This window comes from Malaya genurostris, chromosome 2 (assembly GCF_030247185.1).
Source record: "Malaya genurostris strain Urasoe2022 chromosome 2, Malgen_1.1, whole genome shotgun sequence".
Taxonomy (NCBI): Eukaryota; Metazoa; Arthropoda; class Insecta; order Diptera; family Culicidae; genus Malaya; species Malaya genurostris.
The window spans coordinates 327,363,454-327,389,245 of NC_080571.1; the positions used below are offsets into that span (position 1 = coordinate 327,363,454).

The 25,792-nt window shown below is 40.3% G+C and overlaps 1 protein-coding gene across 1 annotated transcript in view; it reads right to left on the reverse strand.

The window, feature by feature from the left end:
* Positions 1-23,426, reverse strand: part of LOC131431455 (dual specificity protein phosphatase 3) — a 127,994-nt gene extending 104,568 nt beyond the window's left edge. Inside the window, exon 1 of the mRNA XM_058597182.1 lies at positions 22,737-23,426. The gene's annotated coding sequence lies outside the window, so the exon portion shown is untranslated. The remainder of the gene's footprint in view (positions 1-22,736) is intronic.
* Positions 23,427-25,792: the final 2,366 nt, after the last annotated feature.

A 25,792-nucleotide genomic window follows, 5' to 3' on the forward strand; every position in this document is an offset into this window, starting at 1 on the left:
CAACGAATGTCGTGGCGTTTCTATAGAAGGGTTTTACGGGAGGTTTGTGTGCAGCAACGGTTCGTAGCTTTGCGGGCTGAGCGGATTGCAGAGCAAAACTACGCGATTCAATGAAGCTGAGAAAAGATTGTAATGTGATTTCTTCTTCGGACATATCAGCGGCTCTCTGACACCAAAGCTGTTTAGTTTCACTGTCCAATTTTTCTGTGAGAATGTACAGAAGCCATGTGTCCCGATCTTCCCTTTCCATGGCTTGAAGAGCTCTAACTACCTCATCAGAGATATCGTGCAATGACCGTAAGCCATTAGCGGATGCCGCCATCATGGTTGGTTGGCTCAGAAAACGTTCAATGTGTTTGTGAGCAATCTCTAGTGGCTTGTCGTAGCGTAATTTCAACTTTTGCAAGGCAAGCTCATAATTTGCGTCTTCAATTTTGAGGTGAGAAATTAACGAGGCAGCCTCGCCAGATAAGTTTATCTTCAAGAAATATAATTTCTGACTATCCTTCAACAATGGGTTTTGGTCGATTGCCGTTTCAACCTTCCGAGCGAACGGACGTGATTTGGATTTACTGCGAAAGCATTGAAAACCAGTTGTGTGTGTGTGATAAAGTGGTCGGACGATATTGTGTGATAGACAATAGTGCTTTTTCCTCTGAGAGGTTTTTTTTTCGCATTATATAATAGAACAGTGCCTTATTGCGAGCGGTCGATCGAAACGGTACCGTTAGCCGATTATTGTTTCGCCGATCAAGGCCAAGTGTGAGGATTATAAACAAGCGGCCATTGTGTGAGGATTATAAATAAGTGTGCCTTTTCCTCTCGGAGGTTTTTTGCACACCATCAAAGCGGCGATACGCCGATCGACGAAGTCCAGCTTGGTGTCCCCCGTTGGATCTTACTTAAGTACCTTTACGTCGTTTATTTTTATTTCTTTATTTGACCATTATATTTCCCCCCGAATCATTTGTTTTTGCGCGGAAGTAGTTCCGCTATGCCTATTTTAAATCCTGCCCCCCCCCCCGCTCCCGATGTTCAAATGGAGACTTCCCTTGTCAGTAAAAAGTCCCGCATAAAGAGCTATCCTGATGGGCTCGCACTACCGGCCGGGCCTTACGCGGTCTATTTCCGGACCAAATCAAAGGAAAAAAAAACTGAATATTTTAAAAATATCGCGGGACCTGAATTCGCGATATAATACCATAAAAAGTATAGATAGAATACGGCCAGACAAGCTCAGGGTCCTGTTTACCAGCTCAAAACAGGCTAATGAGCTTGTTCAAAAGGATCCTTTTACGCTGGAGTACCGCGTCTACGTGCCAGCTCGTGAAGTCGAAATCGACGGTGTGGTCACCGATTCGAGTTTGACTTGCGAGGATATTCTTAAGTACGGGGCGGGTTGTTTTAAAGACCCCTCACTTAAGAATGTCAAGATACTGGATTGCAAGCGATTGCATTCAGTATCGATCGCCGGGGATGGAACAAAGTCTTATCCCCAATCAGACTCTTATCGTGTGACCTTCGCCGGCTCGGCATTGCCCAACTACATCCTCTTGGACCGGGTTCGTTTGCCTGTTCGTTTATTTGTACCCCGGATAATGAATTGTACCAATTGCAAACAACTGGGGCATACAGCTACTCATTGCAGCAATAAGCCACGTTGTGCTAACTGTGGGGAAGCTCATGCGGACGGCTCTTGCGGTAAGGATGCTGAAAAGTGTCTCTACTGTAAGGAGGGTCCGCATGACCTCTCTGACTGTCCCGCTTACAAACTGCGAGGAGATCGGATGAAGCGTTCCCTGAAGGAACACTCCAAGCGTTCCTTTGCCGAGATGGTTAAGAGTGCCACCCCTCCTAAACAGGCAACGAATCCATATGCCTGCTTGTCAACTGACGAGAGCGATTCTGACGACCCTTTGGAAGGTCCATCTTCAGCGGTCCCTCATAGCTGTAGGAAAAGAATGAATAAATCTTCTCATAAGCTACCTAGTAAGGGTTCGAAGGTGTCTTCCGAAGGGCTTCGAAAAGTTACAGCTAACGGGAATCGGGAAAAATCACCGAAGCAAAAAGCTCCTGGTCTCGGAAAACTCAATTCCGAGATGGAATTCCCACCGCTTCCAGGGACTAAAAAATCCCCAAGCGTCCCTGAAAATTCACCAGAGAACCAACTAGGTGCTGGACTTATAAAGTTCTCTGATGTTGTGGACTGGATTTTTACAACTTTCAATATTTCAGACCCTCTTAGAAGCATTTTAATTGCTTTCATGCCAACAGTAAAAACATATTTGAAGCAGTTGACTGCAAATTGGCCCCTTCTTTCAGCGATTGTATCTTTCGATGGCTAAATCATCCACCGAGGTCACGGATCTAATCACTGTTTTACAGTGGAATTGCAGAAGTATTATCCCAAAAATAGATTCATTTAAATTTCTAGTAAACAATCTGAAATGTGACGCATTTGCATTGTGCGAAACTTGGCTAACTTCTGAAATACCCTTAAACTTTCACGATTTTAACATTATTCGTCTGGATCGAGATAATCCCTATGGAGGAGTACTTTTGGGGATCAAAAAGTGCTATTCTTTCTATCGCATTAACCTCCCCTCGATACCAGGTATTGAAGTTGTCGCATGTCATGTTACAATCAAAGGTAAGGACCTTTGCATTGCTTCCATCTACATTCCCCCAAGAGCCTCGGTTGGGCATCGGTGGCTCAGTGATATCGTAGAGCTCCTTCCTGCACCGACGTTGGTTTTAGGAGACTTTAACTCACACGGTACGGGATGGGGCTGTCTTCACGATGATAACAGATCAACTATGATCCATGATATCTGCGACAACTTCAATATGACAATCTTGAATACGGGAGAAATGACACGGATTCCTGCACCACCAGCAAGACCAAGTGCGCTGGATTTATCCCTTTGCTCGACATCGCTACGGTTGGATTGCACGTGGGAGGTAATTCCTGATCCCCACGGTAGCGATCATCTACCGATCGTAATATCAATCACCAGCGGCTCAAAACCATCGAAGACAATCAATGTTTCGTATCACCTCACACGAAATATTGATTGGAATAGCTATGCGACCTCGATATCTGAGAAACTTGAAAGAACTCAACAACTTCCTCCGGAGGAAGAGTACACGTTTTTGGCTGGCTTGATTCTCGACACCGCGACTCAAGCTCAGACGAAACGTGTACCCGGCGCGAAAACTAACATCCGTCCTCCCAACCCGTGGTGGGACAAAGAGTGCACAAATTTAAACGCGAAGAGAGCCTCCGCGTACAAAATATTCAGAAAAAATGGAACACCTGATAATTACCGGAATTACGCGGCGTTAGACGTTAAAATTAAAAACTTGATTAGAGCTAAGAAACGCGGTTACTGGCGTCGGTTTATAGACGGCTTAACGAAAGAAACATCTATGAGTACTCTTTGGAACACAGCCCGACGAATGCGCAATCATAACACCACGAATGAAAGCGAGGAATATTCCAACCGCTGGATATTCGATTTCGCTAAAAAAGTATGCCCAGACTCTGTTCCGGAACAGAAGATCACCCGCGCCGCGACACCAAATACAAACGAAACACCGTTTTCGATGGTAGAGCTCTCACTTGCACTCTTGTCATGTAACAATAAAGCCCCGGGATTAGACAGAATAAAATTCAACTTGTTGAAAAATCTGCCAGACCCCGCCAAAAGGCGCTTGTTGAGTTTATTCAATAAGTTCCTTGAGGACAACATTGTTCCACATGACTGGAGACAAGTGAAAGTGATCGCCATTCAAAAACCAGGAAAATCAGCCTCCGATCACAATTCGTATCGGCCGATTGCTATGCTTTCCTGTATCCGGAAATTGTTCGAAAAAATGATTCTCTTCCGTCTAGACAATTGGGTCGAAACTAATGGCTTACTTTCAGATACACAATTTGGTTTCCGCAGGGGTAAAGGAACGAACGATTGTCTTGCGTTGCTCTCAACAGAAATTCAAATGGCATTTGCTCGTAAAGAACAAATGGCGTCAGTTTTCCTTGACATTAAGGGGGCTTTTGACTCAGTTTCTATAAATATCCTATCTGAGAAGCTGCATCAGCATGGTCTTTCGCCAGTTTTGAACAACTTTTTACATAATCTATTGTCTGAGAAACACATGTATTTCGCGCATGGTGATTTGTCGACAATACGATTCAGTTACATGGGTCTTCCTCAGGGCTCATGCTTAAGCCCCCTTCTATACAATTTTTACGTAAACGACATCGATAAATGTATCAACACATCTTGCACGCTAAGACAACTTGCCGACGACAGCGTTGTGTCTATTATAGGACCCAAAGCTGGCGATCTGCAAGGGCCGTTACAAGATACTCTTGTCAACTTATCCACATGGGCTCTTCAAATGGGTATCGAATTCTCTACGGAGAAAACTGAGCTGGTTGTATTTTCGAGAAAGCGAGAACCAGCACAATTACAGCTTCAACTAGGGGGTGAAACCATAGCTCAGGTCTTCACATTTAAATATCTCGGGGTCTGGTTCGACTCCAAAGGCACCTGGGGATGTCACATTAGGTATCTGAAAAGAAAATGCCAACAAAGAATCAACTTTCTTCGTACAATAACCGGGTCGTGGTGGGGTGCCCATCCAGGAGACCTGATCAGGCTGTACCAAACAACGATATTGTCCGTGATGGAATACGGATGCTTTGGCTTCCGATCCGCGGCGAACACTCATTTCATCATGCTGGAAAGAATTCAGTATCGTTGTTTGCGTATTGCCTTGGGTTGCATGCAATCGACTCATACGATGAGCCTCGAAGTGCTGGCGGGTGTTCTCCCATTGAAAAACCGGTTCTGGGATCTCTCATATCGTTTGCTCATTCGATGCGACATTTTGAATCCTCTGGTGATTGAAAATTTCGAAAGGTTAGTTGAGCTTAATTCTCAAACCCGTTTTATGTCCTTGTATTTTGATTACATGGCTCAGAATATTAATCCTTCTTTGTTTGTTTCCAACCGTGCTCATTTCTTGGATACTTCTGATTCTACTGTGTTTTTCGACACATCCATGAGAGAAGAAATTCGTGGAATTCCGGCTCACGTGCGCCCTCAAGTGGCCCCAAATATTTTTTATAATAAATTTAGAACAGTCAACTGTGAAAAGGTGTTTTACACTGACGGATCAAACATCAACGAGTCCACAGGCTTCGGCATCTTCAATCAAAACATCACCGCTTCTTACAAACTCAGTGATCCGGCTTCAGTTTACGTCGCAGAATTAGCTGCTATTCAGTACACCCTCGAGATCATTGAAACGTTGCCCAAAGACCATTACTTCATTGTCACGGACAGTCTAAGCTCAATAGAAGCTCTCCGAGCAATGAAGCCAGGAAAGTATCCCCCTTATTTCCTGGGGAAAATACGGGAACATTTGAGTACTTTATCTGAACGGTCTTATTTATTATCGTTAGTCTGGGTCCCTTCGCATTGTTCCATTCCGGGCAATGAAAAGACAGACTCATTGGCTAAAGTGGGCGCATTAGAAGGTGATATTTATGAAAGACCAATCTGCTTCAATGAATTTTTCAGTATCTCTCGTCAGAAAACTCTCGAAAGTTGGCAAACTTCATGGAGCAATGACGAACTGGGACGATGGCTACACTCCATTATCCCTAAGGTATCGACGAAACCTTGGTTCAAGGGGATGAACGTGAGTCGTGATTTCATTTGCGTTATGTCACGACTCATGTCAAATCACTATACATTCAACGCACATCTCCGGCGTATCGGGATCGTGGAGAACGGGCTCTGCACCTGTGGCGACGGTTATCAGGACATCGAGCATGTCGAGTGGTCGTGCGTAGAGTATCGCGACGCCAGGTCGAAGCTACTGGAATCCCTCAGGGCCCGAGGTAGACCGCCTGAGGTTCCGGTTCGGGATGTGTTGGCGAGTCGGGATAGTTCATATATGCTTCTCATATACCAGTTTCTCAAACACATTAATATACAAGTGTAATCTGTTACATCTGGCTTAGAAAGTTCCTCCTATTTATCGACGTTGTTTCAACTGTGGCTAAGAATTATTTCTCAACTGCAGGTTCGACACTAACTTCCGCCGATTATCCCGATTCCTCATCTGTCCACCATCTTCATCGGAACTAACAAGATCTTTTTGCTATCACTAACCTTCGCTTCCCCCCTCCCCGTCTCTTCACCATCTCGATGTCAACTAATTAGATCTCTGTCGTTTTAGTCATTTCATTCCCATATCCCCTTTTTACTCCGTTTTCCGCAATATTTACTTCGCTATATTTTTTTTTTCACTTTCTTCTGTAACAACACCATCATCGCCCACGGAAACTTATCAACAGCATGCGGGCCACCCGCCGGGTATTCGTAACCTGGGGGTGTTTGCCGCGGACCCACACGGACCGAAGAATGCGGCCAACATGAATATTCACCAACGCCATATGGAAGACTCTCATGAAATATTCAATTCACCGGCCGATCACCACATGAAGGCTGGATCTGCCAAAGTCAACCACTGCGACCCAAATATGACATTACTTAATAATACAACCCTAGTTTTAAGTTAGTCGTAAATTTTAAATTAGTAAAAGCCCTTGGCATCTTAGAGCTTAAGCAGTGTGCCTTAAACATTATATTCTTGAATAAAAAAAAAATGGGTTTTGGTCAACCATGCTTTGAAACAGATCAATAAAGGATTGCCACTCTAGAAAGTTTCCGCTAAAAACAGGCAAATTCATTCGAGGGAGCTTGAGGTCAGATAGTGGAATTTGCGCGGGAGCAGCTTCAGACACTACGATATTTTCACCGGAAACTGGATTTATTCTAGACGACATAAGACGAAGAAATTCAACCTGTTGTTGAGCCAGTTGATTTATAGCGTCATTTTGTGAGGAGGAATGAGCTTCTGCTGTGCTATCGCGCATTTTAATTTCCTTTATGATTTTTAATAGACGATTTTTCAGAGTGATGTATGCTTCTTCAAATCGACACAATTGCTCGGTGGCATCTTCACACATCTCATTGTCCACACTAGCATCTAATATTCTTTTATACACCGAACAATAGGCAGCCCAAATATCATTAAGCGCGTCAAATTCTGTTTGTACATCGATTTCTTCTGCCGCTTCGGACTTGAATTTTAACACAACATCGGTCACGCGTTTGAGTCGCGGCTCAAGGGACCTTCGCTCACGGATTAGTTTATCCATCTCACTATTATTTGCGCACTTTTGTCCACTGGATCACTTTTGTTCTCACAGTGTTAACTGCCTAATCACTGCGCCACGGATTGGCTGAATTGGATTCACTGAGGGCCAAATTTACAGAAAAACGCGGCGAGTGCGACGACATGCAACGCGAACTGATCGTCTGATTACGATTCGCGACAAAACTTCGCGATCCGGCTCGAAGGACCATATGATAACGTGATGATCAGTGACTAAAATGCGTGTTTCGGAACGAATAAAGCGGGTGCGCTTCTTGATGGAATACCCTTTTAATACTAACTCGATTTCAATTTCCCATACCCTTTTATAACAGTTCATTATAGGAAAATACAATGGCTACAGAAATGAAACAATCGAATTCAACTTGATAATAAGATAGCCCGATGATTTATGATGGTATTGGATGTTCTCGCGTTCGTTGGAGGGCTGTCCTTAGATTCTGCCACAACAAAGACCTTTCATTTTCATTTAAATTTGAAAAAATCGGTTAAGAAATTTCCGAGAAAATTGAATGCGCATTTTCTCATAGAGTTGCACATATTGTCTTGTAATTCAGGATCTGGAAGTCGGAACGGAATAAAATTCAATAGCAATCTATGGCTAAGAGCTTTCGTTTAAATCTAAGTTTGTGAAAATCGGCCACGCCATCTCTGAGAAAATTGAGTGACATCTTTTGTCACATAAACACATCCCTCCGGGCATCGGTTCAAAAGTCGGTTTTCACAGTGATTGTATAGCCTTTCTATATGAGAAAGGCAGAAAAGCTTATTCCAGCATCTCTAACCCAGGGCACTTAGTTGCATTCAGTGATCTCGGTTTAATATATCCTCTGTTATTATCTATTACTAAAAGTCACATTATTTTAAAATAGAATTGAGTCAATAATTGCTTTTCATCCATACCATATATTATCAACATTGTTAAACTGATAGTTTTGTTATAATTATAGATATGTTTTCTTGTGTTGATCTTTTCTATAGTGTGATGTATATAAAATTGTTATCTGTTCAGCGCAGCAAAAGAGAATTCTATCAGAACTGTAACTCTCTTTGTAGGATATTTTTTTAATCATTAGCGATGTCATAGTTATATCCTCTCAGAATTAGCTATGAATATTACTTGCTGTTAAAAATTTGTTATTCCGGTTCGGGTGTGCCTGGAGTTGGAACATCAATAACACACACCGAGATCGTTTCGTTATTGCAGCCTTGGGTGATCACGTCGAAAATCATACCTTCACTGCATTGCATACTGAAGGCTGTTTCATCGATGCACAAAAAGTATCGAGCGCAATTGTCCGGATCGGCAACATTGTTAATTCCTGAATTTCCTTTGCAGGGATTTGTATCCTCTCCTATGACAAAATAGTTTATGCATATGGCAAGGGCTGCCAGAATCCACAATCCTAAAAGAAAGTAAGTATAGTAGTAATAGGAATCGAATTTTTCGATCGTTCGCGTTCGCTTACTCATCACTTTTTGCATCTTAATATTTAGAAATAAACAGCTTGACTTCCATAAGAAAGTCAAATCAGCACTGACTGAATTCAGCCTTCGTTATTCGCTTTTATAATGTATTTTCGATGTGCAATCAATCATGGTTCAATTCAGCTCTGCCCAATGCACTCAACAGCAATACATGAAAAGTGTGCCACTATGCACTCCGAATGAGTCCACTGGAAAATTTTAAGTAATCAAACGAAAGTTGTGGTTATAATACATGCCTTAGTTTTAAAGCAAAATGTAACGACAAACGATTACAAATGTTGACACAATCCTCCAGGGAAGAATTTAATACATCTCATCTTACATTTGAATGTCAATCTCATCTATTAGGTAAACTTAATCTAATCAAATTGATTGAAAATTATTCAAATCGCAAGGAAATTTCGGTTGACATTCGCTTATGTTCCAGGTAGAGGTAGAAAACTTCAAATTTAGTAGACACACCTAAAGTGAAGTAATATCCAAAAATACATGTCGTAGTTGCATGTTGTCACGTTTCCAGCCGCTAGAATTGGAACATCAGATTTATCATTCGATAAAAATGCTACAGATGTTTTACATGACGACGCAATGTGATCAGATAAGAAGTTCACGGACGGGTATTGTCATGACAAGTACCCACTTTTTTACTGGTATAAATATGATGACTGGATAGGGTTTTCATCGTTCTGAATCAATTCTAACTGTTCTTGGCTGTACTATTTTAAACGGTTTTACTATGTATGATGAAAAGTAACATCCTTGACCGCTGAAAATATTAGACCGCCAAGAATTTTATCAAAAATTTTACTTTCCGTTGATACCTAGGATAACAAGGTATCAAGTTTGGGGGCTAATTTGGAGCCATCTAATAATTGATGAAGAATTATCGAATGCATAGCTTTGTATTTATATTTCTTTTGTAGAATTTGACTTTCTGTTTCAACAAACTTCGAAGCCAACTCATAGCGTACAGAACCATTGAAAGGCTGGTGCTACGATCCTGTTGACACTAAGAAATCAGCGCCCTATGCATTGAACCGCCAACCGGGGCGATGATCGAATCAAGTACTATATATTGAAACTAATGTTTCCACCGGGTGGTACCAAAAGTTTTGTCAGAATCTTGTTGTCAGGGGCATAGTTCAATATATTGAATACTTTGATTCACTGATTTTATTAATCAATCATCAGTTCATTTATATTTTTGCTTTCCAGCTCATCGTTTTATTCCAGGCAGTGAGAGCATAAATAATTTAGCCAAGATTGGTGCAATTAAGGGAGAATTTGACGAACGACTCATTGCTTTCAACTATATCGCGACACTTGCAAGTTTTCCTGAAGTAATCATTGTGCTTGGGGCGAAGGTTATTGCGATATTGATCTTCTCGTTTGGACATATGTCAAGTAGTGTGATGTCAGGTTTCAATTGCTAAATTCATTGCCTACCCAAGGAAGACTTTCCAACTTGACGATTCGCAATGCTCTTGCTTGTCGTAACCTTCTATACATAAAGAACTTGTTTATCGTTTCATAGAGACAATTGAAGTTCCAATTCAATGATTGACTTTCGATTGAAAAGATGTTATAAAACAAACAACCCTTAAAAAATGTTTTTCTGTAACTTACTGCAGCTTAACGATTGGCTGAAACATAATTCGAAAATTATTATTTTCTTTTGTTTTCAGTAAGTGACTAATAGATACTGAATAAACTTCGGTGTAACCCAAGAATAGATGGTACTTTCAATGATAGTACCAATGGTACTATAAAACGCAAAATGATGGTATCAAGATAAATTAATATTACAAGAATAAATGAAAAATATATTGTTATATTAAAAACGTGCTTAATCCACCTAGCAGTGAGATGATACCATTTTTTATCATCCGCATGTGTTTCTTGCATGAATATTCTTCGGTGTTTTAGTTCTTGTGTCATTATTTTAATGACCGTCATTTTAAGTGGCAATTTAATATTTTAATCACTCATTACTCTGTAATGTCGAAACTGCAAATCGGATCGAAAGTGAATCTAAACGTGTGACAATCGATTGAACATTCCATGAGATGTCGCAGTAAGTTTCGCTTTAGAGTTTACGGTTATTCACGGTACTACCAGAACAGGAACCAGCATAACCGAAAACTATTCGTATGGCCATAAATTAATATGACGAAAAAATTGCAATAGTTTGGAGTCCAACTTTGAAGCTTTTTTGGATTGTCATCTTCTATATCGCTATGAATTTTAAAAACTCATCACCCTGTAATTCTAGAATCGGATAAAATTTATTAATTTTGTATGGGATAATTTATCCTTTAATTTGAATTAAAGTTTTTGAAATTCGATTTGGCCTTTTTTGAGAAAACGATTGAGCTTTGAGAAACGAGTCGATACTGGAACCGGAATTCTAAAATCGGTGTAGCCGAAATCAGTTAAATCCACCTCAGGAGCTGTATAGTTTACATTTGATACAAACTGTTTGAAAATCAGTGTTGACATCTTTGAGAAATCGTAGTGCGAATTAAATTTTTGGGTACCTTCCGAATCGAAAACTGAATACCGCTAAAACTGAAATAAGTTTATTTGGTTATCGACTATCTAAATCTACAAACCCGATAAACCTGATAAATATATGTGAAACTGACATTTTTCTACTAACCACCCTGTATCCCCTAAGCCGGAATTTTTACATGATTTTTATAGGATCTTAAGACCTTTCATTTTAATCTTTTATGGTTCCTAGATTTCATTTGAATCTTACATCGGTTAAGCCATCTACGAGAAAAATGAGTAACACTATTTCAATTTCGTTTCACATATCATCGTGTAGTTCCGGAACCAGAATTCGGATCCAAACGTAATTCAGGAACCTTGTTTGGGAGGATACGACTTTTCATATGAATCAGAGTTTGTAGAACACGGTTGAGTCATCTCCGAGAAAATTGAGTGAAATTATTTATCACACATGCATTTGCTGATCTCGACGAACTGATTCGAATGGTTTATGGGTGTTATGCTTTTCCAGTGTTTATTGCTGTAAGTAGTTTAGAACAATATAATTATGGAATTGCTTCCAATTCGAAAATGCTGCCATCATCTGGTTTACATATGTAATATTCGAACGATTATGTTGCCAAAAACGAACCGTGCTAAAATCGATCCGAGGCAAAATTTCATAAAAAGTATACTGCACACACATACAGACACACACACATACACACACACGCGGACATTTGTTCAGTTCGTCGAGCTGAATCGATTGGTATATTACATTAGGGCCCTCCGGGCCTCGGAAAATTTTTCTAAAGTTTGAGCGAATTCTATACCTATTTTTTTATATTTATAAAAAAAGCTAAAAACTACAAGGATCAGCCCCATATTATTATTCAAGACATTGATGTGGAACAAGGCAAGCAAAATTTCTAATGATCTACAACCAAATAGTTAAATCAATCGTCACACTTTTGAATCCGCATTTGCATGAGAGTCTGCTTAGATTGATCTCGGTTAGGAACCAACACCGAACATAGTTTGTCTTTATTTGTATTTGCTTTATAGCCGACGAAATTACACCAATATCCCAAATGTATGCAATTATATCTTTGTACATACTTGCGATTTCGATATTTAAGCTTCTCTTCCCCAAGCTTGTGTTCAAGTTTTTTATGCAAGCAGTTTTTTTAGCGTTTTTAGCGTCGAGATCATCTAATATAAATTAGAAATTAATCTTAAGCACTCAAAATTTATCCTGTGGTAGTTGTCAATGTCTCAGGCGAAACGACATACCATAGAATTTCATCCGAGCTTGCATGACACAAGATCAGAGCATACCAATGAAAGCTTTAAATCGCTTTAGGGCACTTTTCTTCTTGCTGTCTAGCAGCAACCTACCTCTAGCATGTTTCGCATAGGACTGAAACGTTAGCCGTAATTCCGCTTCTATTTATAGATTCGCGTGCTTCGCTTTTGCATCGATTGATCAATCAGAGCGATGCTTTCCCTTTGATATATCGCTTACTCCTTCAAAACCGTCGTCTATGGCAGGGAAATCCGGTATGGCGGAGATTTTTAGCAGACAAAATAGAACACTGCTCACTACTAATCAAAATTTCAATCATATATAATTGAACGGGATGATTCAACGGATCAAAGTTCAGAACTCCCGGAAAACGTACAAGAAACAGAAGGTGCCGAAAAAGTCCCTGTTACAGCAAGTTCAGGCCAAAACAAGAGCGCGAAAACTGTATAACCGGATTCTACAGACGGATGCATCCTGATCGACGACGAAACCTACGCCAAGGAAGACTCTAGAGCGCTGTCCGGACCGCAATATTATACGAAATCGGTGTACCAGGCCCTGAACGACGCTGACACCACGGTGGCGATGGAAAAGTTTGGGCAGAAGGTGTTGGTCTGGCAAGCAATTTGTACCTGTGGTTCGCGATCGTCGATTTTCTTCACGAAGGGCACAATTAACGCCAAGGTGTACGAGGAAGAATGTTTGAAGAAGAGAATTCTGCCACTGTACAGAAAGCATAAGGCTCCTCCTCTCTTCTGGTCGGATTTGGCTTCAGTCCACTACGTCAACTCCGTTCTACAGTGGTTGTCAAAAAATAACGTATAATTCGTGGAAAAGGACATAAACCCACCGAACTGCCCTTATCTTCGGCCAATTGAAAGGTATTGGGCAATTGTCAAGCGGCACTTTAGGAAAGAAGGTACAGTGTCCCAAAACATGCAGGATCTAAAAAAAAACTAGACAGCTGCCACCAGGAAAGTCACAAAAGTAGCTGTGCAGAATTTAATGAAGAATGTCAAGTCCAAAGTGCGAGCGTTTCACAGAAACTAGGATTTTCTTCAGTATAATCAGTGAAATGTATAAAAATGTAATTTTTCTACAATATATCGAAAACTGATGTCAAAATATGTTTTTTCGCTTTTTTATTCAATAATCAATGTTGCTAACTACTTTTCGATACACTACTTAATTAGTGATCGAAATCGTAGAGAAACGGTCACACATGAAGCAAAAAAAGAAATCGGTGTTCACAAGACGAATGTCCAACTCACAAGAGCATCACAGCCAAGACTAAAATCAACGACTTGGGGCACCGATTGCTTCCCCAATCTCCTCATTTGTCTTATTTGGCTCTCTCGGACTATAATCCGTTTCCAAAGTTTAAAAGTTAGCTCACCAACAAAATATTTAGCTCGCGTGTGGACATCAATGTTGTCGCGGAAGAAAAAAGATGAAAAGTCGCTCAGTTGGAAGGATCAGGGGTGCGAAAATTTGACATTTTTTTATACTGTTGCCAAGCATAAGACAGTCACTGCCAACGATATGCGCAGCTGCTACGTTCAACAGTAGCCAACTCGCAATGACACGAGAGCTTGGCGCAATCATGCGAGCCACGACACACGACAGCAATATTGAGAGCAGTTAATTTTGTCGCACTCTCTCACATCAGTCAAAGCCACAGCGTTCGCTTTGTGGTAGTGTAGGTACATACTGGATAAGTAGCTGCTTTGTTCATTTTTGGTCACGGGTTTCGAGAATGTCACGAGCTCAAAATGTCATGACATTTTCATAACGGGACTGTTATATCCGCTGTGATTGATCTGTGGCGATAAATTTAATGCGAACGGCGGTGTTTTTATTATCGGTTCAATTTCAGTTTTAAAAAAATTCAATCACAAAGCTTGTTCATGCAGATGTTTCGAAAATATTACAATTATTTACATAAATTTCATACACGAAGTATCAGGAGCGCAGCTTTTGCCTTTCTAATATGACGCAAAGGCAAGAAATCTTACAGCAGAGAGAATAAGTTTTGCGCTCCTATTACTTCTACAATTCTTGTTCATGCTAAACGGGCTTCAATTGTTTGATCGAAAAAGTGCATCCAAATTCTGGAAGTCAAAGCATTTACTTTGCTTTTCTCACTGAACCGCTTCCTTCCAACGGGAGTGCAGAGAAACAAAACACGTAAGGATACACAAAAAAAAAACATCTGCATTGGGAAGCAAGACTTTCTTGTGCATGTCCCCCTACACCTCATGAGAATCGACATAAAACGAATTTTAAAGTTAAGCCTTGTTGGCGACTGCCTCTCGAAAGTTGTTGAATTTGAAAGGAGCTACTGTTTATTGTGACTAGCCATTCTCAGATTGAAAAGATTAGAACAGCTATCGACGAGAGCATACGGCGACATTCACGAGAAAAAATGTCATGAGACCTATGACATTTTTCATCTCCTGCAGTCGTGGCGAAGTACAATCGGCGACTGCTGTCATTTGCGCAGTTTGAATGTCTGCTGTTTCGTGTCATTCTCCAGTACCGTTTGCAACCCTGGGAAGGATGAAATATTATTCCAAAAATGCTTCGAAAAATAATAAGAAAAAATTAAGAAACATTGCTAGTTTCTTCCCAACCCACCCACAAGTAGCATTACCTCGATGTGACGAAACTATCTGTCTACACGCCTAAAGCTATGCTTCATTCAGCATCCTTATGAAGGTGGAGGTTAATTCCAAATTCGTTCCGGTGGTTGCATGTTTGGTACTTATAATTCGTTGGGCATCCTTTTGTTAGTGCATTTGGGTCTGTTACATGATACCTTCCGTCTACATACAATACACAATTCCTTTCCCAATTTGAGTACGACCAATTTCAATACTTGAAATTCTAGCAAACTTGGTCAAATGAAACATCAATTTTCGGATATTCCATTCTTTTGAGAATATCGAGGACAAAAAAAAATTAAAAGCAATATTCCACTAGCGAAACATCGACAAAATAGAGCAAACATCGAGAGCACAAATGAAATCGGCGAACGATGATCAAAGCCTAGCCTATTTAGTTCGTTGCTGGGTATCCTATTTTCATCGTCGTCGCTGTCACCCTTCTCGAAGTATGCAGCATAGTGGATGGGGTAGTTCTCCTCTAATTTCTTACCCACCCCTTCGCTGTTTCGTTCGGTTGAGGTCAATTCAGTGCGACGAAAGTCGCATTACCATCATTACTAGGCTTTTCCGGGTTCGAGGCAGTTTTGCCTGCTCGTTCCCAATTTAGCTGAGACTGCTGCCGATATCGCGATTACTCAACGCACTGAACAGAATATTCATGCTGATGTCGGTGTAGTGTGTGTCTTTATTGGATGAGGGCTGATATCGGGGCGTAGAATGAGTAAGTTGAAATAGCTTTTACTTCTTAGGAGCATGGGGTTGCTTGACATTGAATCGATGTCCTGAACTTAAGTGGTAGTGCTTGCTGCAAATAGAAATTCACATCCAAAATTAATTCTCGGGTTCAGCATATTAAATTGCCGAATGAGAACAGTAACACCAAATTTTTATAGCTATTCAGCAATCGATTTGCTTTGCTCCAAGTTTAACTACACGTTTTTACTGACAATAAAAGCCCCTTTTTACCGAAATTAGGCATAACAATTTGCTGAACTCATCAGTAAATTAACAAACTTTGGGAAACGACTGCCACTTCATATCTCTTGCTGATTTGACCGTTATTTCCCGCAAAGCTCTTGGAATGTATCCTAGCGAGAAACTAAGAATTTCTTTCAAACCTTCCTGAAATACTCTACTCTTTGAAACATACCATCCATCCTTTTCAGGAGACTTGTACGGAGCTAAACTCTAAACTGCCCATTGAACCGATTCAATCATCACTAGCAAGTGTCCAAGCGAGTGCACAAGAATTGTAACCACCTGTAAAACTTTCAGTAATAGCTGTTGGTGATGGCTTCATACATACTGGAATGTGAGTGTTAAAAGGATTGTTAAGTACTTCACCTTCATCAGACAGGTACTCACCATTCAAAGTTCGTAGGAAAACGACATAAAAGTCCTTCGATTTCGAAAGTAGTTTATTTAATCTATTAGCCTCGTAGAGACTAGAAACAAAGGCTTTTTCAACCACTGATAGAAGAACACTCTGATAACGCCTCCGATTTATCTCTGTATCGGTGATTTTAAGCTCTTCTAATTGTTTCCTTGGTCTAGTAAGTTCAACATTTTACCAAAGAGTAGCTCTAGTAGCTTGCACAATTCGAAGTGGACAAGCCTCTTCTTCGGCTGCTAACAGGTCGGCTGAAAAGTTCGTATCGTTTCTATGAGAGGGCGCCACTAGAATTAAATCCATACCATTTTCAGTTAGTACCAACCTTAAAAAGATACGTGTATAAATTTGACAGCTGTCTGTTTATTAGTTTGTGAGATATTGCATTTTGAGTGAAGCTACTTTTGCTATTGTGAAAAAAAATGGAAAAAAAGGAATTTCGTGTGTTGATGAAACACTACTTTTTCATGAAAAAAAGTGCCGCCGATACCCAAAAATGGCTTGATGAGTGTTATCCAGACTCTGCACCGAGCGAAACAACAATTCGTAAGTGGTTTGCAAAATTTCGTACTGGTCATATGAGCACCGAAGACGATGAACGCAGTGGACGTCCAAAAGAGGCTGTTACCGATGAAAACGTGAAAAAAATCCACAAAATGATTTTCAATGACCGTAAAGTGAAGTTGATCGAGATAGCTGACACCCTAAAGATATCAAAGGAACGTGTTGGACATATTATTCACGAATATTTGGATATGAGAAAGCTTTGTGCAAAATGGGTGCCGCGTGAGCTCACAATCGATCAAAAACAACAACGAATTGATGATTCTGAGCAGTGTTTGGAGCTGTTATATCGAAATAAAACCGATTTTTTTCGTCGATATATAACAATGGACGAAACATGGCTCCATCACTTCACTCCGAAATTCCTTTTTTTTATTTTTGTCACAATAACAAAAGTAGCTACACTCAAAATGCAATATCTCACAAACTTATAATCAGACAGCTGTCAAATTTATACACGTATCTTTTGAAGTTTGGTACTAACTGAAAATGGTATGGATTTAATTCTAGTGGCGCCCTCTCATAGAAACGATACGAACTTTTCAGCCGAACTGTTACTATGAGCGAGTTTGTCTCGTCGACAACATTTTCCTAGTGAATTGGGGGTTCAATTGTTGGTTGGTACCTGTAAAATATAGTCGCCAAGCCCTCTTCATAGACGTCCCAGTTTGTATATTTGAAATCACAATATGAAATAGTAAAATGATCGAAACCAAATATACTTGGAATCAAATGACGTAGATCCGAGCTCATGGGGGATGAGAAAATTTACAAACCCATACGAAATTAAGTCTTAGTAAAATGTTTCATCCAAAACCACCTTCTGAAGCTGGCAAAAGTTGGCCGTGTACCTGCATTGACTATGTATAGATTTGAACCGCTCAAAAATTTCGTCAGCTCAGAAGCCAACAAATTTATATCTGAGCTAAATTATATAGTGAGAATTTACGTTACTACCGATAAGTAGAACCTTTTTTGCAACAAATTGATACATTTTCAAAGTAATCACTCGGCGAAGGTTGGTTATGGGTCAAAGCTAGCGAAACAGTACACAAAATTCCTATTTATGGCATCAGTATAGTCAGCCTAACTGTGATAGCACAAATATCTCGAGTTGTGAGCTCAGATATACGAGGTCTGTTCAAAAAGTACCCGGAATTCTCATTTTTCTAAAAAAATATTTATTTATTCGTCGACATCTATATGGTTCCCTTCAAAGTAATCCCCCCTAGATATAATACACTTATGCCAGCGTTTTTTCCAGTCTTCGAAATACCCCTGATAGTCACTTTTTGTAATGCTCTGTAGCACTCTCAGCGATTCTGCCTTTATCTCTTCAATCGATGAAAAACGCTGTCCTTTCATGGGTCTCTTCAACTTTGGGAACAGGAAAAAATCACACGGAGCGATATCTGGTGAATAAGGAGGTTGGGGCATGATTAAAGTCTTGTTTTTAGCCAAAAAATCACGAATAAGCAACGATGAATGAGCAAGTGCGTTATCGTGGTGCAAAACCCATGAATTGTTTTTCCATAAATCGCGGCGTTTTTTTCGAATTGCTTCACGCAAACGTCGCATTACTTCATTACATCATCTATAATCATTTTTTCCACTTTTCCCACATTTTCATCGATTATTGACGTGCTGGGTCGACCGGAGCGTTCATCGTCTTCAACGTCTTCGCGGCCATCTTGGAAACGCGTATACCACTCGTAAACACTTGTTTTTTTCATAGCAGACTTACCGTAGGCTCTCTGTAACATTTCGCACACTTGGTTCCACTTTATTTCATTTTTCACGCAAAATTTAATACAAATTCTTTGACTCTTCAATTATTCCATTGTTTAAACTAACAAAAATCGCCGAGCTCAAAAAAACACGTCTACACCAGCCGCTACAAGACAGAATGTAAACAATGAATACAACTGAAAATTTCACCATACATTTGGGACATATGTACCAACACAATAAAATAAATTTTGACCACCGGACTCTCCAGACGCGCGCAATTAAAAAATTCCGGGAACTTTTTGAACAGACCTCGTATGATATACGATAGAACTACTTTCCAGTAGTTTGCAGGCTTGCGGCATTTCCCGTGGATTAATCATACCAGTCTTGGTGAAAGCAATAATAGCTTACCGACTTATGAGTTATCTGTGTAAAAAATGGTTCTGAAACCGTGATTTGTTGTATAGTGTATACACAGGGTCCGCCATCTAACTTTTTTTTTTGAACCAGTGGTTATTTCGACAATGGTAACCTTAACGTCACTTCTGATTTGACAGAAACTTAGTTTTATCCTTCCGCTGAACGAAAATGGTCACAACTACGCTTGAGGAACGCGTGAAAATAGTGCCAACTGGGCTTGCGATCCGCTTGAAGAAGACGCCGATTTTTTCCAAAAAATCATCTTCTCGGATGAGGCACATTTTCATCTCGGCGGGTATGTTAATAAGCAAAATTGTCGCATCTGGGGGACGGAAAACCCGCACGTTATCATGGAGAAGCCGATGCGTCCTCAGAGAGTGAAGGTTTGGTGCGGATTTTGGACTGGCGGCATCATCGGCCACGGTCAATAGCGAGCGCTACCGCGCCATGATTAGCGATTGGTTCTTCCAGTTACTGGAAGAAGGAAGACTTGGACACCATTTGGTTCCAACAAGACGGCGCTACGTGCCACACAGCCAACGCTACGATCGATCTTCTGCGCACAATCTTCGAAGATCGAATTTTCAGTCGAAATTCGGATGTCGTTTGTCCGCCTCGGAGCTGTGATTTGACGCCGTTACACAATTATCTTTAGGGGGCTGTCAAAGATAAGTGTTACGTGGACAAGCCAGAGACAATTCAAGCCTTGAAGGACAACATTCGTGCAGCCATAGCTGAAATAATGCTGCATACAATCGAAAATGTACTAAAAACCTGGACCAACCGTATGGCGTACTGCAAGGCCAGCCGAGGCAGCCATTTAAATAAAATTATACTCCACAATTAACCGGAAGGATTGTACTTTAATATGAAAAAATAAATTTTGAAATCGGATGAACCGTTTGTGTTTTATTGCATGTTTAAAAAAAAAGTTACAAGGCGGACCCTGTAGGTGTGTGTATGTAACAAATTGAAGTTCATTTTGACCCGATTTCTGGTCCACACAGCAAAAAATTATGAAATTTACAGGTGACGTAAATCCATCTTTGACACAATTCAGAAGATCGTAATTCGTAAAATGATTGAATTTCACAAGAATGATTTAAATGTACCTCAAACATACCCCACTTTTCAAGCAGATGTGTAAACTTACATGTTTCTGCAGTTGAAAATCTATCGAAATGCATTGAACTTGTGTTCGATTACCTGTAAAAATGAGTCATTTTTGATGCTCGAATATGTCGGTTTCAGAAGACGTAAATTTACACATTTTTTTCTAGGTGTGCAGAGTTATAGGGTAAAGACTGTCCCAGAAATTATGGACGCAACCAAAAACCGCTGCCATTTCGCAATGGTTCAGAATCTGTCAATTTTTATGGTTGCGTTCTGCTGTTTACACTCTTCTCTAACCACTTGTGCAGTTGTTTATTCGTTTTCATTAGTTTGTTTCGAAATGCGGACTTTCAGCAGAACAACATCGAAAAATTGTGTACAAATGGTGCACAGAACGCGGACTGTCAATGAAAAAGATAGCAAAAATGGAAGGAGTAAATGAAAAAGCCGTGCGAAATGCAATCAGGAAGTTCGGTGAGGATAGCACTTTTGAGGATAAACCGAAAAATAGGTCCTGCTAACCCTCAGTTGAATAAACGTATACTGAAGGCGTTCGAGCAAAAAAAGAAGATTTCAGTTCGGGATCTGGCCAAAAAAGTGGGTACAATACGATTCTTGCTTGAAATTTGAACTGCATAATCATGGACGAAGAAACCTACGTGAAACTCGATTACAAATCCTTGCCGGGACCACTATATTATACGGTGCGAGAAAGGGCAAGTGTTAAACCAGTCCGAGACATCGATTGAAGTCAAAAAATTTGGTAAGAAAGCTATGGTCTGGCAAGCAATTTGTAGCTGTGGTAAGATTTTGAAACCCTTCATCACCACTGTTTCAATGAACAGCGAAATATACATCAAGGAATGTTTACAAAAACAACTTCTACCCATGATTCGAAGCCACAAGGATCCTGTTATCTTCTGGCCAGATCTTGCTTCTTGCCACTACTCGAAATCAACGGTAGGAGGGTATACTACCAAAAATGTCACTTTCGTCCCAAAAGACATGAATCCACCAAATTGCCCACAACTTCGACCAATTGAGGAATTTTGGGCATTAACGAAGGCACATCTTAGGAAACATGTCTCGGGAGCCGAAACCATTCAACAGTTCGAAAAAGATTGGAAAAAACTGTCAAAACTTGTCGCCAAGAAGTCTGTACGGAATTTTATGAGGAACGTTCGCAAGAAGGTGCGCCAGCTAGTCTACATTGGCTAAGTAGCAAATGTTGAGAATAATATTCTGTTGTTGTAGTTTAATATTATCAGTATATCGAATAAAATTTGAATATCTAACACTTGTGAATTATTTACAGCGAAATCGAAGTGCGTCCATACTTTCCGGGACAGCCTTTACCATCCCTGATTTCAGGCAAGCTAGCTAATACCACTATTTGTCAAGCATCTAATCTTCAAAATCATAGAAGAGTGCTTTGGTGTGACAAGTGTGCATTTGTTTGCTATTTCATTATGCTGTGCCTCATTCGGTTTCAACTGAGACATATTTAGTTTAGAGTAGTCCGGAAAAAACAAGTAAACCTAGGCAAATGTGATTAGTTTTGTTAGTAAATTTAAAATTAGTTTTAAATTAAAAACTTAAATCCCAATTAGTTGAAGCCAACAAAGTTCATTCGCCGTAGTTCAACGGTAGAAACGTTTAATCTATCCCATTCGGTACGATACATACTTATTTCCTCGTGGTTAATAACACCACCCCGGGGTTCATTATACTATCAAACTAGGAAAAAACTTCCATTATTACCTAGCCCACACGCTGGGCACAGCGTTATAACATTCCTTTCGGTAGCATAGTCAATCAGTCGGAGGGCAGGCGTCCCGACACTGCCCCATCCAACCACCCTTTCATACCACCTACCTACTCAGTCCAATGAAATTTCTATCACAACGCCATTTACAAGAGAACGTTTTGATTTGGAGCTATTTACGACAGGCGTTTCCGAGAAAAAGGTTGTAGGAAAACCGGTATCGTTGCTATTTCCTTGCCACATGTTTTGATGTTTACCGGATTTGGATCTAGATTTTTGGCGGAAAAATTTCGTTGTTATAAGGCAAAAATATGTTTCCTAAAGCAATTTTTTTTACTTCATACAGAAAACGGAACCCATAAAAGAATTCTGAAAACCATTAGTGAATGGACACAGACTACTACAGGCTGGCTCGTTGCCTGTATTCTAACCGTGAACTTTTGTTGGCAACATTCCACTTTTTTTGTTGTTGTTCCTGTTGGAAACCGAGAATCTGTATTTTTAGCATGCTGAAAATCTAAAAATAACCTATCGGATACGTACGTCTCAAAATGCTGTTGTTGTCTCAGACGTTCCGGCGAGAAACTGCGTATTCCGTGGTTTGTTTTGCTGAGCCGGTACACCACTGAATGGAACAATTATCCCACAGAGGAAATCCTTCAGAATGGGGTCCATAGGAGGACACCAGCCAAAGCTTGGGCAAATATTTTTAATGCGCACTTATCACTTGTTTTAGAAAATTCATACAAACAATTCGCGTGCTAAGGAAGTGTTCGTAAGGAAAATCCGCAGGTAATGGAAACAGTATGCTAGAAGTGAAAAACAACCAATTTTCTTTTTCCGCACGCTCACATGACGCTCGGCTACAACCGCACTTTAAGTATCCCAATAAGTTGATGCACTCACGGTCCACCACTAATCAAACCGGGCCAATTTCGCATACTTCCAAAACACCTTTCCACATCAATTTCCGCACTTTACAGACAAAAGGTTATGATAATTTCCAACAAATAACAAGGAAGAGAAGAGCACTTGATGATTCTAATATAAACAACACTCAACGCAAGGCTCTCCGCGGCTCAACAGCATCACCGCGACGCAATAAACAATTCCTTCACTCGCAGAGCCTCCACGCTCAGAATCCCTTCTCCACGGTGTACAGCATCAGCAAATACGGGGCTGCAGCAGCACAATCACATGTCATCTCGCACCGGCTTCTCGCAGTGGTCTGCGGAAAATTCGAGCGAAAATTCTGCCTCTTAGCAACCATCGCCAGCCCACCGGTGAGCTTTCGTTCAGTTTCGTTATTTTTTTTTCTGATCCGTTTTCCGTACTTCTTACCACCGTCGATGCGGGAAAGAGCTTTTGCGGCCGCTCGAAACTCGGGTGTACAACGACGTTACGGATTGATGACGCACGGTGCGGACGCTGATCTCGCATCGCATCGCAGCTTAACAGGGGGCTTAGTTCAGTCGAAGAAAATGGTTCCTACTGGCGGTCGGTCCGGCATCAATTTCCTCTTTGTTCCGTATCCTCTCTTGAAAAGTGCTCACCGACGGACCGACGGTTGTTCGACGAAGATACGAAAACGGTTAGCAAGATGCTGGCCATGGACAAATGGAAGACTGCGACTGCTGACGCCTTGTTATTTCGCTTGAGTGAACAGTCTTCGGGCAGACGATTCGGATTGGTGGATCCTGTTAGTGCGTATGTTGAACTTTCTGTCTATTATGTTAATTAAATATTTCTCGGTAGCTTGAGGAAACCAAGCTATCTCGCTTCGATAGCTTCTGTTAACTGAATTCGAACATTAAGTACTATCATATTTCTTGGAATATTGTCAGGTTTGACTCAGAATGGTCGGAAGAAAAAAAATTATACTCTTCTTCTTCGAATGCTAAGGGCTCGTTAAACCTTCGTTATTCTGATTTTAAATGAATAATATTCGTACTTACATTCATCTCATTCGTTGAGGAACTAGACTATGTTCTGATTACTAGGTTAATAATCGGCGCTAGTTCTGTTGTGAGAAATCGAAATGATTCAGGTACGCAAATTCTTTCAAATTTTGCTTTGTTGGATCGAAAACTTCCATGCAAATACATTTGTAGTAGGTCCAATCACCTTCAGCATAAAAAATGACATGGTTTGGATAAGTTTTTTTTTTAAGCAATTTCAAAATTTAGAGAATTCGATCAAGCAGCTGACGAATGTCATACCAAATCATATTCGAAGTTGTACAGCACCCTCACCGATTTTAATGAAACTTCCTGGAGAAGTAGACTTTGTCGCAAAACGTCACTTTGCATACATTGTTGTTTACAAGATCCAGATCTAGACCAGTGATTCCCAAACTGGTCTCTATTGCCCACCAGTGGGTGCTAGCTTACTTTCAGTGGGCAGTAAACTCAAAATGGTCAACAGGTGGGCAATGAGTCGCAAATAGTGAGCTTCTTCATCAAAAATAGTCGGAGAAAAGTTCAAACCAGGAATATTTTTCAAGAAATCATTGCTAAATCATGTCCAGGGTCAAGCGAACCTTTTAGTTGCAAATATGATGATAATAGTGAATCATTAAATTCTAGCGAGATTTATTAGAAACAAAACAAAATGATCCAACAAGAATGAGTGTAAATAGGTCAACTTTTCTATAAAAAAATCAAATCATTTCCATATTCCAAGTTCATTTCATACAAAGTATAGACCAAATATTCAAATTTGATACTCTCCTTCGACTCCTTTCAGCAAGTTTTGTACTGTTTCCTTGGCAGCTTTCCTCATCATGGGAACTGCATTGTTGTCTGTTTGTGTTCAACTGTATCTCACTGAGAACAGCCTGTCGCTTCATCTTGAGTTTTGTGTTTGAGCAGGAGTTAAGTTGTTTGTGGGACACAATTCCTTGATATTGTGATGCCAAATCAGGTCAAAATAGAACGTAAAGAGTGTATCGAAAAGTAGTTAGCAACATTGATTATTGAATAAAAAAGCGAAAAAAAAACATATTTTGACATCAGTTTTCGATATATTGAGCTTGAGCGACCACCCCTGGTTGCTACTACGTTACTGATCGGGATTAGCTGAAATTGTACAGAGAGTTTTTAGATGATTTGACCTGGGACTAGTAAATCATCCTTCAATGTACATCTTCTGGTAATCCCAGAATTCATTGATCAGTACCGGCGCCGGCCAAGCCCGAACGTAGATCGTCTAAGGAATGGGAAGGAATGTTAGTCCAACACTTGTTGTTATTAGAGGCCGTATATACTACTGCGCACTCCACAAGTGTCACGGGAGAAGGATATTTGTTAGTGAAAATTTCAGTATTGGTATTATTCGCGCACGACTCAGTATGTTCTGGTTCCAAGATGTTCGGATGCACCACTAAATTCACTGACTTCCCGAATGAACGTTTCAACAATATCCTATATTGAAGTCCCGAGAAGTCGTGATTCACAGCTCTTATTCGAGGAAACTGATAAAAATTGGTAATACTATCGCGTAAAGTATAAAAACTTCCCTATTTTTCATAAATAAAATTACAAAATAAACGAGTGAATAGAACTTGAACAAAACAGTTGATTCATTGCATTGACATATTC